Below are 18,023 nucleotides of genomic sequence, written 5' to 3'. Positions count from 1 at the left end.
TTCCAAGTCACCTGTGAACGGTTCAGAATCATCGTGAGCCACAGTGAATTTGTTATCGCTTCCTGGGTCAGAGAGGCAGTAGGAGGCCCCTGAATGCTCAGGAACTGAAGTGGTCTTTCAGGTTTCCGGGATCTTTAAAGGTGGAGAGAGTGGCTTGGACACACTCTGTGTAGTTGGAAAGCAGATCTCTAGGGAAGAGAGGAGCCTTGTTGCCCATTCACACTGCTGTGAGGTGCGGGAGAGGCCCTGGGAATGGGAGGACCTGAGACTCCCACTATCACTTTGCTTAGATGTCCTCAGACCTAGACACACCATGTCCCATGCTGGTGGTAGCATTTCTCCCTGCCTGAGGCCATCAAGGTAGGGCTCATACCATAACGTACCATCAAGACAGGGTTCAAAACCTCTCAGTTACTAACTTTGACCAGAAATCAATCCTTTACTATCTTGATAGTTCGAGCTAAAAAAAGACAATTTCCTGTAAAAGAAAACAATTATAAATCTTTTTTTTTAATCAACTCATGTTTAAAGTTGCTAATTAGAAACTCATGTTGACTACCCTAAAAAATGATGAACCACATTAAATTAAGATAATGAATAGAAAATACACATATAAGAAATGACCACAAATATTCCTTAATAAGATTTGAAGTTTGGTGCACAGAAAAAGCCCCAGAGAGGGAGTTGAAAGCCGAATTCTAATTCAGACTGTGCCACTCACTATTATGCTCCTACAGGCAAGATAATTAATCTCTCTAGGACTCTGTTTCCTTCAGATTTAAAATGGAGATAAAATTTTTTTCCTTATAAATTTTTGTTTACACTAAACAAGTCAACATCTGTGGAAATGCTGGGCATACTATTTAGCATGTAGTGAATTCTTAATAAACATTGGTTGTTGGTGAATGTGAAGCAATGCCCAAAAGTAACAATGTTAATAATACAAATGACCACAGGTTCCATATTGGAGGAATCTATCCCTTTACCAAGAATTAAAAGCCAACTTTATAATATATTAAACATTTATTTGTATTGGAAGCTACTACTGTGTCTACTCATGATCTAATACCATAATGTTTAAATTATTAAGGCTTTGTAGTTTCCTTTATGACTTTGTTGTTAGTTCTTCCTCATTACTCTTGTAGAATTTCCCTGGCTAAACCTGTTGGTTTATTTTTTCATGTGTACTCTAGAAACCATTTTTAGGCTAAAAAAAAAAAAAGTTCATATTTTATTCAGTATTCTCATTGAGTTTATTTCTTATTTAAAGGCAATCAACATTTCACCTTTCAAGAACACTCTATCTTCTTCCATTACTAAAGCTTCTGTTACCATTAGTTCAAGTCTTTCTTGGTGTCTTCAGGATATTTTTTTTTTTTCCCATGTAGATCTTGCAGATTTTTTAAAATATAGTTTATTCTTTAGTATATTATATATTTTTCGAAATATAAAACTTCTGTTTCCATGATCTAACCTCCTTGCTTATTGCTTATATACAGTAAGCTTACTGGTATTTTTCCACATAAAATATTGTACACAGCCATGTTACTGAACACTCTTATTATACTAGAGTTTGTTTGTTTGTTTTTCAGTTGATTCTTTTGGAATTTCTAGGTACACAATGATATCTAGAGTACCTCCCAGAATAATGGTCAGTTACAGTAGACATAGTGAACACCTTTATTTTATTCCTTTCATTGAAACATTTCCAGTGTTTCCCTGTTAAACATAATGCTGACTTTTGTGTTGAGATCCATGTACTTTATCATGCTAAGGAAGAATCCAACTATTGCTTTATAGACTTTGACTTTTAAGCCACATAAATGTATTACCTAATCAACATCAATAGATACAATTTTAAAAGAAAAATCAATTAATACTTTATTTTAGTGGCAAATGCCTGGCTCTATATTTCAAGAGGTTACAGGGAAAGCAAACCTAAATGAACAGTTCTCAGTGAGGTCCCTGGACCAACAGCATTAACATCAGTTGGGATCTTCCTAGAAATGCAAATTCTGAGGTCCCACTCCAGACCTATCAGTTTGGGGGAGGGGAGATGGAATGGACTAGTAATCTGTGATTTATTAATCCTTATAGGGGATTTTGATGCTAATTGAAATGTGGGACCCATTGACTTAGCTAGATTAACAAATCAAGTAGATGATGAACCAGGGTTTTTTTAGGGTTATTGGTAGGGAAGTGTCATAAGTGAGATCCAGTTCACAACCATACAGGGGCCACAGTTGAAGGGTTAACTAAGAGAATACAAAAAGCTTCCATCTGTTGCCAGAGGGAAGGTGGGTGGGAGGTTGGGCAAAATAGGTAAAGGGGATTAAGAGTACACTTATCATGATGAGCACTGAGTAATGTATAGAAGTGTTGAATCACTATATTGCATACCTTAATTAATATAACATTGTATGTTAACTATACTGGAATTAAAAACAAAACAAAACAAAAAAACCCTCTAATCTCCCCTAAACATTGCCTTCTCTATACTAAAAGATACTCTCCCCTTTTACTTGAGTTAGAATCTCAACCCAAAATCTTGCTTTGATTAAATAAATAATAAAGGGGAGACACTGCATCAACATGAGGTTTCCTGCAGTTGGGACAAAGATGCCTCGGGCACAGGGATATAGGCAGCAACAGCTGAAAATCTGCTGGAGCTCATGAGGAGGTCAAGTGAAGAAGACAGGCCCTGAGAGTGTTAGCTGCACCCACTGTGCCCCCCGATATGAGACTGGCAGTGTGCCCTTGACACTGGTCTATCAGCATCCTTTGCATCAGATTAGCAAGCACCAACTTGGCAACTGCGGCACCAGGCAGTGCCTCTGCTAAAGAAATCCCTAGAAATTGTTATTCTTTTCAGTCGAGTGACAGGATTATGGACACGAGGATGCTACATTCACAGACTCAGGTAGGCAGTAGAGCTAGGGAGAATGGTTGCTTATGATGGGAATATATTGCCCCAGGGAAACTAGGATGAGGAGGAAAGTGGAAGCAAACATCGAAGGCAGTAACATCACAGTGCTCCTGAGAGCACTTCCAGGAAACTACCCCCACCTACAGGAAAGGAGAGCAACATCCTGTTGTACCCAGGATGAGTACAACACACCCTCTGTGCACAGGCCACACAACCATACATGCAGAAACAAGTCGGATATGACTCGGGCAGTTTGTGGCTGAACCAGGATTTGAACACAACAGCAGAATCCATTTGTCCATTCAAATTTTCTTTATTTTGATTTGCTTAGGACTTTTCTTTAAACATTCACTTAATTTTTCTTTTTTTGATCACTTATCTTTCTTCAGCCTCATCCTTAACTATAGTATCAGGGAGATCACTGGTTTGAGATCACACTTCTATTTTTTTCTAAAAGACACGGGAAGAAGTGCAGAATTGTTTTCTAAGAGCTAGTCCGGAATATCTCAAATACCTTGAGTGGTAAGCAGGCACTATTTTGGCAAAGCCAACTCTATGATTTGCTTTCTTTCTGTTACCTCAATGATGTACAGAAGAGGACAGGGTTCTCAAACTTTAGCTTGAGTAAGAATAGATGGTGGAACATTCTAAAAATACACATATAGCTGAGCCTGATCCCCATCCCTAGAAACTTGGATTGAGAAGGACCCCCCCACCCCAGTAAGATCTTCAAAACTGAATTTTTTAATGTCTTTCAGGTGACACTAATGAAGTAGCTTCAGAGAACTGTAGAGGAACACTTCCATAGGGCAACATCTTTGGAGTAGTTTGAGAGAATCCTTCAGGTAAATACCCAGATAGAAAATTGCTCCTGACCCTTAAAATTTAATTAGCTGTTTAAAAACCAGAGCTGCTGAGGAAGTATCTTCCACAAGCGTGTAGGGGGATGATGACAAAATGCCCAAAGCTTGAGAGCTACCAACAGAGCCTTCTCAGAATCCCGTGGGCTCAGGAACATGAATCTGGGGAGAAGTACAGAGAGTTTTTCTCAAGAAAGCCAGAGCCATGAAGGATTAGGTGGGACATTACAAGACTCAAGGGTTCATGAGCCCCAAATTTGAGCCACTCTGCAGCAAACAGAACAGACTGTGTTTCCCATGTTTCCCCACTGAGGAATTTTGTGATGATGCGGACACTCCTGATGAAAATGGAGACTTGAGGAACATTAGCTTTGATACTTAAGCTGCCCATTGAACATACTTCCTATATTTTCTGTTATTTATATTACTTGAAGCTGTCTTTTGTTCAGAGAGCTTCTGAGGGAAGAGGTTGTAGGGATAACAAGGAGGGAAAGGGATTCTGCATTGCCATGCAGGGGGGAACGTATCATTGAATGGGAGTGGGACCTTCAACTAGGGACAGGAATCAGGAAGAGGAGGTCACTGGTACCTTTCCATGCTTGGAAGAGATACATATATTTAGAGAGGTTTTTTGAACAGGATTGATAGGAACTGGTAGAGTATGCTACAGTTATTTTTCTTCCCTTCTCTCTCTTCAAAAAATGACTTTTTTTTTTTTTTTTTTGCTTTAACGTCCCATTTACTTAGCCAGTGTGGCTTCTGAGGTGATTTTATAAGATTACAGGCAAAAGTCAGGCAAAGGGGGGAGGCTGTTTTCAGCAGTCAGAACTCCAGGAGATGTTTTCTGTAGGTAACAAACATCTCTCAACCTTGACAAAACTTGATTACAATAGTTTAGTACTAAACACAATGTCAGAACAGATCTTCGTCCCTGAGGTGATGAGACTTGAACCTTCTCTCCCAGCCCCTTCTCCACACTGCAACAAGGTGTAACGGCTACCATCTAAACAGACAGTGAGAAGATTCTCCAGCTTACAGCATGATATTTTTGCTCCAAAAGATGCATGAGGAGGAGGCATCCAGCAAGTAAACTGAGTCATGCAGAAGGACTTTGGAAATCATCTAGTTCCGCCCTGGGAATAATTGCGTATCTCTTGTCAGGGATACATAAGCTTGGATGTGTTTACGTGATCTGAATCTTTAAAAAGCAAACACTCTCAATTATGTATACACATCCAAATTCGGTTTACTCTCTTGAGGTCAAGGAAAATGTCCAGTTTCTGGAGGGCAAGGTATATGGATATCAAGCACTCATGCCATCTCAGGGTCTAGCTGAGTTTATTTGCAGAGCAAGCAACTGGTGACTTCTCACCTGATTACAGGACTGGTTGATTAACTGACTAAATCAAGGTAAATGAAGCAAGGTGGAAGATCCATGACCAACCATGATGTCAAATCAAATCGGGATTTATTTTGTATTGACAAAGAAGAAAAAATAAAGAGACTAATAGGGGCCTGGGTGGCTTAATCAGTTGAGCCTCTGCCTTCGACTCTGGTCATGATCCTGGGGGTCCTGGGACCAAGCTCCATATCAGGCTTCCCTGCTTCTCCCTCTCCCTCTGCTCCTTCCCCACCCCTGCTCATACTCTCTCTCAAATAAATAAATAACATCCTTAAAAAAATAAATAGAAAAACTAAAATCCTGGGTTTTAGTTAATTCACCCAATAAACATCTATTGAACAACTAATGGTAGGATTATGGATTTCATAATAGGATTAATAGGTAGGATTTCATAATAGGATTTCAAACACCTTGTCTCTTATTCTGGTTGAGGAAGTAGATGATACCATTGTGAACAAATGAAAAATATCTTACAGTGATAAATGCTCTGAAATAAACTAAGCCGAGGTAACAGAGGAGGGCAGTGTGCCAATGGTGGTCAAGGAGATGACATTTGAGTGGTAGAAGCTGGCCAGGGACAGAGATGAAGGTAGGGAATTCCAGATAGAAGGAACATGAAGTATGAAGTACTTGAGGTTACAAAGAATGAATGCCATTTAGACTGAGACAGGGCAAAAGTTAGGTTTGAAGTAACCTGATGATACAGAGCAGAGGTGAGCAAACTCGTCCATTGCTTATTTTTGTAAATAAAGTGTTACTGGACCCGACCTTGCCCATTTATTTACATACTGTCTATGGCTGCTTTCATGCCACAGTAGTAGAGCAGGTGGGACTGCCGGGAATGGTCAGCAGTCCCTGTACCCACAGATGAAAGATTACTCCAAATTTTGCTGCGAAAGAGAGCAGAAGGTAAGGGGGTCAATGCTCAGAGAGGAAGACACTTTGCTCTTCATTGCTCCTGCTTTTATTGGTCCATCAGGATAATCACAAATCCTTATCCCTACAGCCCAAGCACTCGATGTGTTACAAGGGGTCTTACTGGAACTAGGAGAATCTGTTGATATGCTAATCTGCATGGTCTATTAGTAGTGCTAAAGGAAGCCTAAGGGACAATGCAAATGTCTCTGTTTGGGCTTAACTGTTTGGGCTAAGAAAGCTTGGGGAAGACAACTCCCCAAGGCATTCCTAGGGCAGAGTGGGTGGACTGGTCATGCAGGCCTCTGCATTCCAAACACCTATGCCTTTCTCTGAAACCTTCCATTGCTGCCAGCGGCTTTCCTGTTACATTTCACCAGGCCAGATACTATGGATGATTTCATGCTCCACAGTAATGCCAACATGTGACAGAGACTGGCTGGCCCACAAAGCCTAAGCTATTTCTCATCTGCCCTTTATAGAAAGGCTATGCATCCCTACTGTAGGGCCTGCTTAACGTGGCACAGAGCTTGGATTTTATTTTGCATTCAAGCAATAGCTAATAGAAGACTTTGAGTTGGCTAGCAATAGAGTCTGCCTGACTCTCCCCAGAATACCATGTGGCAAATGGATTACGGGGTCACAAGTAAGGAAGCAGGGAGACAAGTTCAAAGTCACCTGCACTATGTCAATAAAAGGAATGACTTGTATTATAATTGCATAATGAGTGAAACCCCAGTGGCCTAATGGATAAGTCACTGGCCTCCTAAGCCAGGAATTGTGGGTTCGAGTCCCATCTGGGGTGAGGTAGTTTACTTGTAGAGATACTTGGGGTGCCTGGGTGGCTCAGTTGTTAAGCATCTGTGTTTGGCTCAGGTCATGATCCCAGGGTCCTGGGATCGAGCCCCACATCAGACTCCCTGCTCTCTCCCTCTGCTCCTCATCTCTGCTTGTGCGCACTTGCTCTCTCTCTCTCTCTCTCTCTAATAAATAAATAAATAAATAATCTCTATAATTGCATAATGAAGGTAATAAAAGTGACTGGGTTCCAGATATATTTGGGAGATAGCATTTACTAAGAATAATTTATCACATTGTTTATAAGAATAATTAGAATCTTGAGTTTATGAAATGACTTTGAGATTTTGGCTTAACAAAATTACATAGGATGTGACATTTAATGAGAAGAGGGCACGAGAATCAGGCTGAAGATGAGTGACAAGTCAAAAGCACTGTTTTCAACACGGGCTTCACATGCCTATTAAGTATCTCTGTGAAATGTATCATAGACAATTTGCTACTTGACTCTGGGCCTAGGGGAGAGGTCAGGGTTGGAGATACAAATTTGGGAATCATAGTGTATATCTGCTTGGAAAGCCATGGGGCTAAAGAAGACCACATAAGGTGAGAGAGGGTCCAGCATGAAGACCCAGGGCACACCAACATTTCAACTTCAGACAGGTGATGCAGAGCCAGGAAAAGAGAATGAAAAGGAGCAACAAGTGAGAGTAGAGATTATACCAGTTATCTATATTGGTCTCTCTTTAAGCTCACCCTTGTATACCCTGCTTTTTGACTTGGGGCTAAGACCAGCGTTCCCTCTCTGCCCCAGCTCTCTGCTGGGCTCTGCCCCTAGGGGGCACTACAGGCAGCATGTGAGGCAGAGGGAGTCAGAAAGGGATTTGGGTTTCTTTATCCCTGAGCCTCATCATTGGGTAGTGTCCTTTCTTCACCCTGGCAATGGCAGGACTTTTTCTTAGCAGCAGTTTATTTTCACAATATTCACAAGTCTCATAGCATCCCACTGGGCGACTCCAACACCAGCACCAAGCGCAGACCAGCACGACCTCCTCAGGGGTCTGGGTCCCAGCTTCAACACAGGAGTTCCCCCAATCGCCCTTACCCCCTCCTACCTCCGAGGTCTGGGTTTCAGCTCCTTGGGGCCCTTCCTCTCAGTATCTAAATTGGAATTCCATCCTCCTCCCTCGAGGTGGTGGCTGTTTCCTGCAGGCTCTCCTCCAGAACACCTTAAAGATATCTTTTCACACACTTCAGTCACGTAGTTTATGTTCTTTATATAAGGATATACAATTCCGTATATCCCTTCCAGTACCTAGTTAACACTCTTTTTTGTAAAGTTCTCTGTATTAAAGTAACTTGAGGATGTGCTGTCACAGAAGCCTTTAGAAAAATAAAAGTTTCAACAAGAGATGTCAAATAAGAAAGGGCCAAATAATTGATTCATTTGATGCAGCAAGAAGGTTTTAGTGACAATGATGTCTGTGGACAGGTGGGGTTGGGAGCCCAGTGGACAGGACAAAGAGTGGCTTGATTCCCAATACACTGTGGGCACTGAGTTTATAAGGAAACTTGTGAGACTGAATTTACGGAATTTATGAAATGACTCCAGTGTTCTTGGCCTAAGGAAATGGTAGATGGGGGTGCCATTTATTAGACTGATGAATTTGGAAGCCATAGGAGTTGGTTAAGGAGGGAAGGGAGGTAAGCAATAGAAATGCCTAACGTGGTTAATTCTCTAAGCATTTTTGCAGTGAATGAGGCCACTGATGATTTAATTTTCTCAAGATCAGAGCTGTGCAGATGTGTGTAGAGACTGATGGAGGCAGACAGAGATGATACCAGGGAGAGGAGTGTGGTAGAGAGAGTGAAGTTCTTGGGTAAAGAACAGGTGGGATCCAGAGCACAAGGGAGGGATTGGTCTTTGAATAGAACCAGGGGCATTGCTCCCAGTTGTCAAAGGAAGGAGGCCGAATGTTTGAATTCGGTTGCAGGGAGGTTGGGGGATTTGGTGTTGGGAAAACAAGGTGATTTTTTTATTACTTCATCGTTTATCAAGATTACAAAACAACAAAACAACACAACAACAACAACAAATTTATGGCAAGAGAGTCTCCAAATAATTTACATTGCAAAAAGACTATTGTCATGCATAGCATAACCAGGAAAGCACTTTTGATTTCCAGTGATCATAGAAATCACTATCAAGGATGCTCAACCTGAAGAATAAAGATATAGGACTCACATATTCCGGAAGTGATGCGAATACCCATAATTACCACGATAAATTTGCAGAGTACTAAAAATAATTCTGTATTTTCCTGTAGGATTTGCAAGCTAATAATAAGCAATTTCCAGCTGTGTGCTGTAACAGCAAAAAAGAGGGTCTAACATCCTTATAATTATATTTTTCATATCCGTATTCACATTAGAAAATACTGATTAAGACCCATCTGCTTAAACAATTTTTTCGTTGTTAACGTCTGTAGTAGGTGACTTTTATGAAATCTATACAACTATATTGTATACATTGGACTTCAAAAGGAGGATTATCAAATAATTTACCCTTAAGGCTTCTCTCTCTCTCTCTCTCTTTCACACACACACACACACACACACACACACACACAAATGCATGGCATGATTATGAAACAAAAGGACTAACAACAGTGGGAACTGAAATTTTCCTTTAGCGCAGATTCCACAAACACATCCCGAGAGCTCCCCTCAATTGGGCAGCTAAAGCCGCCCTGAACAGCAGGTTCCACCACATGAAATGCGGAGCCTTCTCGCTTCATTCTGCTTGACAAAATGAGTGTGATTGTTTGAGAACAACTAAATCAAATACCTATTTCTGGGGTCTATTTTCTCCAACTTCAAATGTTCTTCTGAGCGTTTGAAATGTCACCACCCAAAGAAAGGAGATAACTCTTTGGTCATGAATTCACAGTTACTTCCTGGAGGTATTGTGAAAAAAGAATTACTCCTCAGGACAAGTTGATAAGTTTAGCTTGCTGCTGGATGGACCCACACCTCCTCAGGGCTCCTCAGGTTTCCCATAACTCATTTCAAAGCCCGCAGTGCTGTGGTTCTGGTCCAGGCGGACAAGATGCTGCTGCAATATGCACCACTACCTCCATCCCCCCACTTTCCCCCAACACCGAACAATCCAGATAAAGGTAAATATCTACCCTCCTCACCCCCTGAGTTGAATATGGACAAATTCCCTCAAAAATATGAAGATGGGTTTAATAAAACCAGTTCAAAATATATTTGATGACTGGCCTGAATCAACATTACTTTCAAATAAAGTTTCCTAAAATTTAGCAGGAAAGCAGCAATTCAAATGGAAAACCATGACTAGCGTTATGTCTGTCTGTCTATCTATCTAATTATCTATATATCCACTAGGTAGCTAAAGCCAGGTGTCTTACTGCCAGGAATCAGATTGATGCTATTTTGTTTTTGTTCTTTTCCTTTTTAATTTTGATTTTTCACCGAAGTATAAAATACATACAAAAGGGTGCATATGCATGAGTGTATAGTTCAATGAATTTTATGAACCTGAACACACCTGTGTAACGCAGGAAAAGAACATTATTCGTACTCTAGAAGCCCCTGTGCCTTCTTCTAGTCACTACCCTCCTGAAGATAACCTCCATCTTGACGTCTAATGGCACAGAACAGTTTTCCCGTTGTTACACTATATAGAAATGGACTCTCCCTATGTGCATTCTTTGGTGTCTGGCATTTATCTGGTCTCTTAACTATAACCAGAAGTCACTACAATTTATTGAGCTCTTGTTTACTATGTGCAAGGCACTGTGAAAAGCCCTTTCTTGCATCATTATCACATTCAGTCCTCACACTCACCCTGTGATTAGGCATTAACATTATCTCCCGTAAGCAGGTGAAGAAACTTCAGGCTTCGGGATATTAATATATACTAAGTCACCCAGCAGTAAATGCTAGCACGAGGATTCATGCTTTGTTTATCTGGCTCCAAAGTATAAATAAGTCTTTCCCATGCACACTTTCAGAAATGTACACAAGGCCAAATGTTCCTGATTACCAGGATCTGAGAGCTCAGGACACGGTCATTTGAATGTAGCATCTTACTTATTTAACTGCAATTATGCACTCATTTCTCTAACTTGGATCTCACATTTCACATGAATGGTGGCTACTTTCCTGGCAATGTAACTTGATGTCAGGTAAACTGCAAAATGACATGCATGAGGTTCAAGCATCTTCTATTAACTGAAAGTAAAGCAAATTTGCCTAAAGATATATTCCTTAGAGAGAGAAGCTATATTGCTCAGTGCTCTGCTCATCAAGCAGTTGTTAATTTCTAAGTGTAGCTGTAAACTTACCATCAGTAATAATTCAAATGTTGCTTATATTCAGGGCAGGATAGGTCATAATGAACAATGAAAAGGAAATGATAAAATGAATAATAGCTATCCTATGGGATTCTAAATGGCCATGAGGAAAAAACAATGAGGGGGACTTCCAGGTATTATTGTAGGAAGATGTTATACAAAAGAATTGCAAGGTATAAGCTTATTTATGAATATGAGTCTATATTCATATCTTATGGTTATATGGGTTCACATGTGACAGGAAGTCTAGAGGGAAACACATAAACATGAACTCACACATAGGCATGCACAAACTCAAAGAAAAGAAAAATGAGAAAGTTGAAAACGATATGCCTCAAGATATTACAAATTGTTGTTTTTGTAACCATTTATAAAAAAGAAAGGAAGGAAAAGAAAAAAAGAAAGGAAGAAAGGAAGAAAGGAAGGAAGGAAGAAAGAAAGAAAAGGAAGAAAAGAAAGGAGGAAAGAAAGAAAGAGGAAGGGAGAAAGGAAAGAAGGAAGGGAGGAAGAGAAAGAAAGAAAGAGGAGGGAGGGAAGGAGGAAGGAAAACTTAGGGGATTTGTACTGGCAGAATATATAATAATATAAAAGAATTTTTAATGTTTTTCATCTGTGATCATAGCATTATAGTATTTTTAAAGTTTTTTATCTTTTAGAAGTACATACACACTAAAATTATGGATGAAGTCATGTAATATGTGGGATTTGCTTGAAAATAATCCAGTGTGAGGATAGGAGTGGGGAGTAGAGGTGAACTAGGAGTGGAAGTGTGTTGCTGATTGTTATAGAAGGTGATGGGGTGCATTGGGTTCACTATACTATTTTCTCTGCTTTGGTATACATTTGAAATTTTCCATTATGAAAAGTTAATAAGAAAAAGAGTGGTTGCTGATGGGGACATAGGAGCAAGGTGTTTTCAATGCTCTTTTCCTTGGTTATAGTTTCTTGCTTTTCTCTGTAGAACATACTTTGCATTTGTAATATGACATACTAAATAAAAGATTAAGAAAGTTGTTGATAAAGCACATTTGACAATTCAGACTCACTTTCCTTATATAGGCAAATTTACTGCTTCCCTTCAAAGACAGAAGCCAGAATTCCATTGAAATCACAGAAACAATTTGCCAACTGCTATGCATAAAACAATTTAAGCTGACAAATTCCCTTCCAAATACCACCTCTTCCACTATTGCCAGTGTTTACTATAATGTGGTAAAGATCTTCCCATTCAAAAGATAACCTGGGGAAATTATTAAGGGTGGGTTAAATGGAGAGAAATAAACATTTTCTTAGAGAAATTGTTAAAAACTCAAAGGGGTATTTTTGCATTTCAGGGCACATCTGTCAGTTGCTCCTATTTCAGCCCTAAGTATTCCTTTCCCATTCCATTTTGGGAAATGTTACAGTCATAGAGGAAGATTCAGAGTGATCCTCATCCAAAGGTCAATATATCTGTGTTCTATAGCATAAATGACCCATCCTGAGAAGAAAACAAAACAAAACAAGGTGCAGAAAACAAGGTTAGGTAGTCTGGAGGAACACTGTGAGTTTTGACCACCAGAAAAATATCTTTAATATGGCCAGAACCTGGCCTTTTGCAATCAAAAAATGAAATAGCTTTAATGTGGTGGGGATGTAAAGATAGAAGAAGGGAAAATGGAAAATGTGTAGCTGAAAATGAAGAATGAGAAAAGCTTCCTCATTATTGGCTCAAAACGCAAATTGATATGTTCCTTTGGGAGTTGCCAGAGCAGCACTGGGAAAAAAGTGTGACAGAAAAGGTCAATCAGGGGTGATGGAATTGTTGGACTCCAACTTGAGGGAAGGAATACATTAATCTTGCCTATGTCAAAATTCATATAACCATGCACCAGAAAGAGAAAAACGAAAGAAAGAGAAAGAGAAGTGAATGTATACAAGTTAAGAATAGAATAAACACCAATTTAAAGCCCCAAACATTGTAAACATCATGGTTGTTAGCTGTATGGCCAAAGTTCAAGATTTTTTGGATGGATCGCTAAGTGAATAAATGGATGGATGAAACCATGAGTTAACAGGATTATTACTTTAAACATGAAGATGGAATAAATTATTGAAACATGTATTTTAAAATATACTAAATAAAAAGATAAAGTTTATATTTTAAGAAGAGGGCATTTTGGGGGAGGAGGGAGTCAGGACTGGAAGGGGACATACAGATGTTTGGGGATGCTAAGCCATTCTAGGTTTTGTTCTGGGTGCTGGTTACACAGATGTGTAAATAATTTCAAAGTCTATCCTACCTTTAAAACCATTTTAAATGTCTTTTATAATTCAGTTGTAGGACAAAATTGCCTTTCCTGATAAACCAGAGTGTTTCCCCCTCCCTCCACCCCAGCTAATAAGAATTAAGTAATCCATCATTTCTCCTTTCAGATTTGGTTGCAATAGGGATCTGTGTAGGATCTCCTTTTCATCTCTAGGACCTTACTTATTCTGTTGGTCTATTTTTACCTCCCCCGCTTCTCATGCATGACTTTTAACTTTGTAGTTCTATTTTAATGATGTTATTATATATACTTGTGCTTTAAATTATAAGCCAGTTCCAAATGCCTTTTGGAAGTAGATTGAGTATAAATCATAAGCTCAAATAAGAATGTACATTCTTATTTTAAGAACTTTACAAGCAAACTTTAAAAGAAAAGGAAAAAAAAAAACAAAACCTTTCTGCATTAAAATGAAATGCTACTGATCACTAGTTCTTCAATTCACCACAATCCTGATTGTGCACCGAGGGAGAGCAGGTACCTATGTTTTTCAGATGAATACAGAGAATGGTAAAATTAAGTCCAAGCTTGTATCCAAGGATATTGAAAAACATGTGCCTAAGTATAGAGAGAAAGTTAAAAGTTAAAAGAAAACTCCTAGAGAGGAGAAGAACAATTCAGAACTTAGACTTTGGAGCTCAGTATTAAAAAAAAAAAAAATAGCAGTCGAGTCTAATTTCATACATAAACTTTGCTAACTTAGAAGAAAATGAAGAGACCAGCAAAAGAATCTAAAACAAACATAGCCATTTGCTCATGCCAGATAACTGGATTTTCCAGTTACAAAATTCATTTCATTTTCAGTTTTCAAGCATACCGAGAATGGTCCCTTGTAGGTTCAATCCACACCTCAATACACTGACACAGAGTTTGCCTTTTTGGAAGAAAAACAAAAAAAGTATTAGGACTGATGCAATAAAGTCCAAGTACTGTTATGGTCTGGGCTATCCTGAAGATGAAATGATAGAAATTTAAACCAGGAGATTCTTTAGGGATTGACGGAGCCAAAAATCCTCCAAGACATTCCTATCCTTTCATGGCAAATTACAGTTTATTCTTCTCAGTTTGAGGAAATCACCTTCAGAGCTTGTCTGTGTTCTCATATAAAGATTGGGAAACTTAATCTTCAAATTCTTCTAAAATATACTATCATAAAGAAAGCCAACTAAATATAACTCTACCTGGCATGTGAGAGAAAAGAGAGAGAGACAGAGAGAGAGAGAAAGAGAAGGCCTTTGGAACATATTTCAAAATCTAGATGGTGCCAGAGTTGTACTTAAAATAATGAGAAAAGATCTGATGTTTCTCTCACTTTGTTATTTTGCTAGAATTCAGTGTGGTTTCTTAAGTTAAAGAAGAGCCAAGTACACAGCATTCACCCAAAGTGGATACTATCTGGTATCTGTAAATGTTTTGAATTTTATGAAACTGAGTATCTCTTTTGGAGGGAGGGGTGATGTCAATTGTACCCAAACATTAGCGGTTAGAGTAGCATTGCCAAACATCCCCAGAAAAAGTATATTAACGATCCCCACATGTGGGAACAGTGCCCAAGGTTTATAAATATCAGAAATGTGTCACAAGTAAAATCACATTTAGCTGCATCTTTTTTGATTAGTTGAGATTCCAGAGAAACATCAATGGGATTTCAAGGGCCTTGTATTCTAAAAGTTATTCTGAGAACCAGGTGGGAGAGTGAAATTATTCAGTTGCATGTTCATAAAGTGTTGTCAAGGCATGATTCCAGTTAGAATAGGGTACACTATTCCCTGGGCTAGTCTCCTCAGGGCAGAGAGAAACAAGGATGGGGGAGGGGAGGAAGCAGGGGGAAACAGGGAGGGGGAGGGGAGTTTTAGAAGGGGGCTCTTCTATGAAGTCCCAAGGAACTGAAGTGTGGGCCGTGTGTGGCTTAGGTCAAATCAGTGCAGCCCATTTTGGGTTCATTGAGCAGATCAGGTTTCTTTATTGCAATTACTGATATTGCTGGATTTTATAATTTCTCATGGAATGCTGCTCTTCTACAGAACAACTACATCTATGAGAATTCTTGGGCTCTCTAGATCCTAGACTGTATTTTCCTTCCTTTGCCTTGAATAGAGAATTTTTAAAAAAAGAAAATTGAGGAAAAATCTTCGACAATTTTCCTAAGAAATATTCCTAAGCGACCACAGTAATCTGGAAATCGCACATAGACTCAAACAAAGGTCTACTGCGAACCTACTTTATTTTATTACTTTTTTAGAAAGCGTATTTTAAAAATGAATAAGGCTGTTCTGCTTTGGTCATGCAAGGGCATAGTATGTCACTCTTAAAACATGATGTTCTTCTTGCTTTAAAATGACATGGACAAATACTATACAGTTGATGGCTTACTGAAGAAATGAGATGCTGGAATGAACTAGGCCCAAACAGTGCAGTGGTTTCAGTAATTGGTGACGGCTATTTCTTTCTGTGCTCCATCATATTTGGCTTTTTGAAATTGTTGAGTGAGTTTCTTTTCTTTTCGACTAACACCATTTTGAAAAGTAGCCTTGCAGTTCTGATTTTGGTACTTCTCCATTCATTGGTATAAGGATATTATTAGCTATCTTTCATCATAATGTAATATGGAGAAGCTGTCCTTATTTTTTTTTTTTAAGATTTTATTTATTTATTGACAGACAGAGATCACAAGTAGGCAGAGAGGCAGGCAGAGAGAGGTGGAAGCAGGCTCCCCGTGGAGCAGAGACCCCGATGTGGGGCTCAATCCCAGGACCCTGGGATCACTATCCAAGCCAAAGGCAGAGGCTTTAACCCACTGAGCCACCCAGGCGCCCCTGCTGTCCTTATTTTTTAATTTGAATGTTCTGTAAGCTTAAAATGGCTTTTCTTACAGTTACAATGTCCCCTGATGAAGTGTTCTTCTGGGATTCTATCTTACTTCCTCAGACTTTGTGTGTTGCTTTGATGGTTTGCTGACTGAAAACGTACACTCCATCAATTTCAGCAAGTTTGCCAGTGACTTTTTTTTAGCAGAATCACTTTTCAGATTCAACTATAAAATTAATTTGGGGCTCCCATGCATTTATGAAAAAAGGATATTATTTTTCAATTTTTTAAGATATTCATTTATATATTTAGAGAGAGTGCACAAGTGGGGAGAAGGATAAAGGGAGAGGGAGAGAGAAAATCCCACACAAGACTTTATGCTGAGCATGGAGCCCAACGCAGGGCTCAGTCTCACCACCCTGAGATCATGACCTGAGCCAAAATCAAGAGTTAGTTGCTTAACAGACTGAATCACCTACATGCCCCAGAGGATATTATTTTTAAACTAAGAGCACATAGATTATAGTTAAGATAACAATACTTGAAAGCAATATCAAAATCACTGGTTGTTAGTATATAGTGACCAAAAAAACGAACTTATAAGGTAAGATTTCTACATTCAGTTCTTCTGAGAAATTAGCTAAATTACTCAGTAGTTCCTACCACATTGAATAAACTCTAGATAGATTACAAGGAATGTCAGTGAAGTTTGTTTTTTCTTTTCATATTCTGCTTTGTCAGGCATTAACTGTGAAAATTACATGTTAGAAAAGGTTAATTCTGAACACTATTTTACTTTGCATGAGTACGTTACTAAAGGAATTATTTAATTATGGTTTTCGTTGCAAATTTTAAAATAAAACAAAAGAAATTCTCTCTTGGTGGCTAATGGATTTATGATTTATGATAATGAACATCGATTTATGTAAGGGCTTAGAAAGTACTCATGCTGCCATTTCCAGGAGCCTTATACTTTCCTCTTCTCTGGGGATTGGAATGAATATACCCTTTCAATCAATCTTTGTACTTGGAAAGTCCCCTTTCCTACTGACTAAACTGGAAAAACCTTGAATTTTGTGGAAGGGATATTTACCTGGATACAACATTGTCATGTGATTCTACAGGATGTTAACAGCTGTTCATGCAAACAGAATACCATAGTCAAAGTAAGTTTGAGAAATCTCATGTTAGAGTTGAACAGGGTTACTTTTTTTTTTTTTTAACTGCAAGACTTTTTAAAAAACTTAGTATGATAATGTTGACTTTTAAATTCCAAGAAGAAAATATAGAAAGCAGCATTTTTCTCAACTTGTTCGATCAAGTAACCCTTACAGATTAGTGTTCTAAAAACATACAGTGAAAAACACTAAGTCAAGACATATTTGCAAGTTTAAATAAGGTCTTTTTTCCCCTATTCATTTTATTTTGCCTTCAAGACATCTGGTTCCTGTTGCTCTGTATATTTTATATTATCACTTTGACACCTCCCAAACAAATGCCTTCTATAATCTGCTAAAGACAATGAGCACAATAAGCAATATTTAAGTTTTCTCCACTATCAAATCTTATAGAATCCTAATAGCTCACTAAGTTCCTTTTTTAAGTTAAATATATCTACTCATATAG

At 38.8% G+C, this 18,023-nt stretch overlaps 1 protein-coding gene and 1 non-coding gene across 2 annotated transcripts in view; one reads left to right on the top strand and one right to left on the bottom strand.

The window, feature by feature from the left end:
* The window catches only part of LOC111141568 (MACRO domain containing 2), a 1,949,692-nt gene that overhangs the window by 407,915 nt on the left and 1,523,754 nt on the right, over window positions 1–18,023 (bottom strand). The window lies entirely within an intron of this gene.
* Window positions 6,836–6,908, top strand: TRNAR-CCU. The gene has a single exon. It is a non-coding gene; the product is annotated as a tRNA-Arg (tRNA).

Source organism: Enhydra lutris, unplaced genomic scaffold (assembly GCF_002288905.1).
Source record: "Enhydra lutris kenyoni isolate GAN:26980312 unplaced genomic scaffold, ASM228890v2 scaffoldscaffold6, whole genome shotgun sequence".
Taxonomy (NCBI): Eukaryota; Metazoa; Chordata; class Mammalia; order Carnivora; family Mustelidae; genus Enhydra; species Enhydra lutris.
The sequence above is the reverse complement of the archived record's forward strand: the minus strand, read 5'-3'. Positions and strand labels throughout refer to the sequence as shown.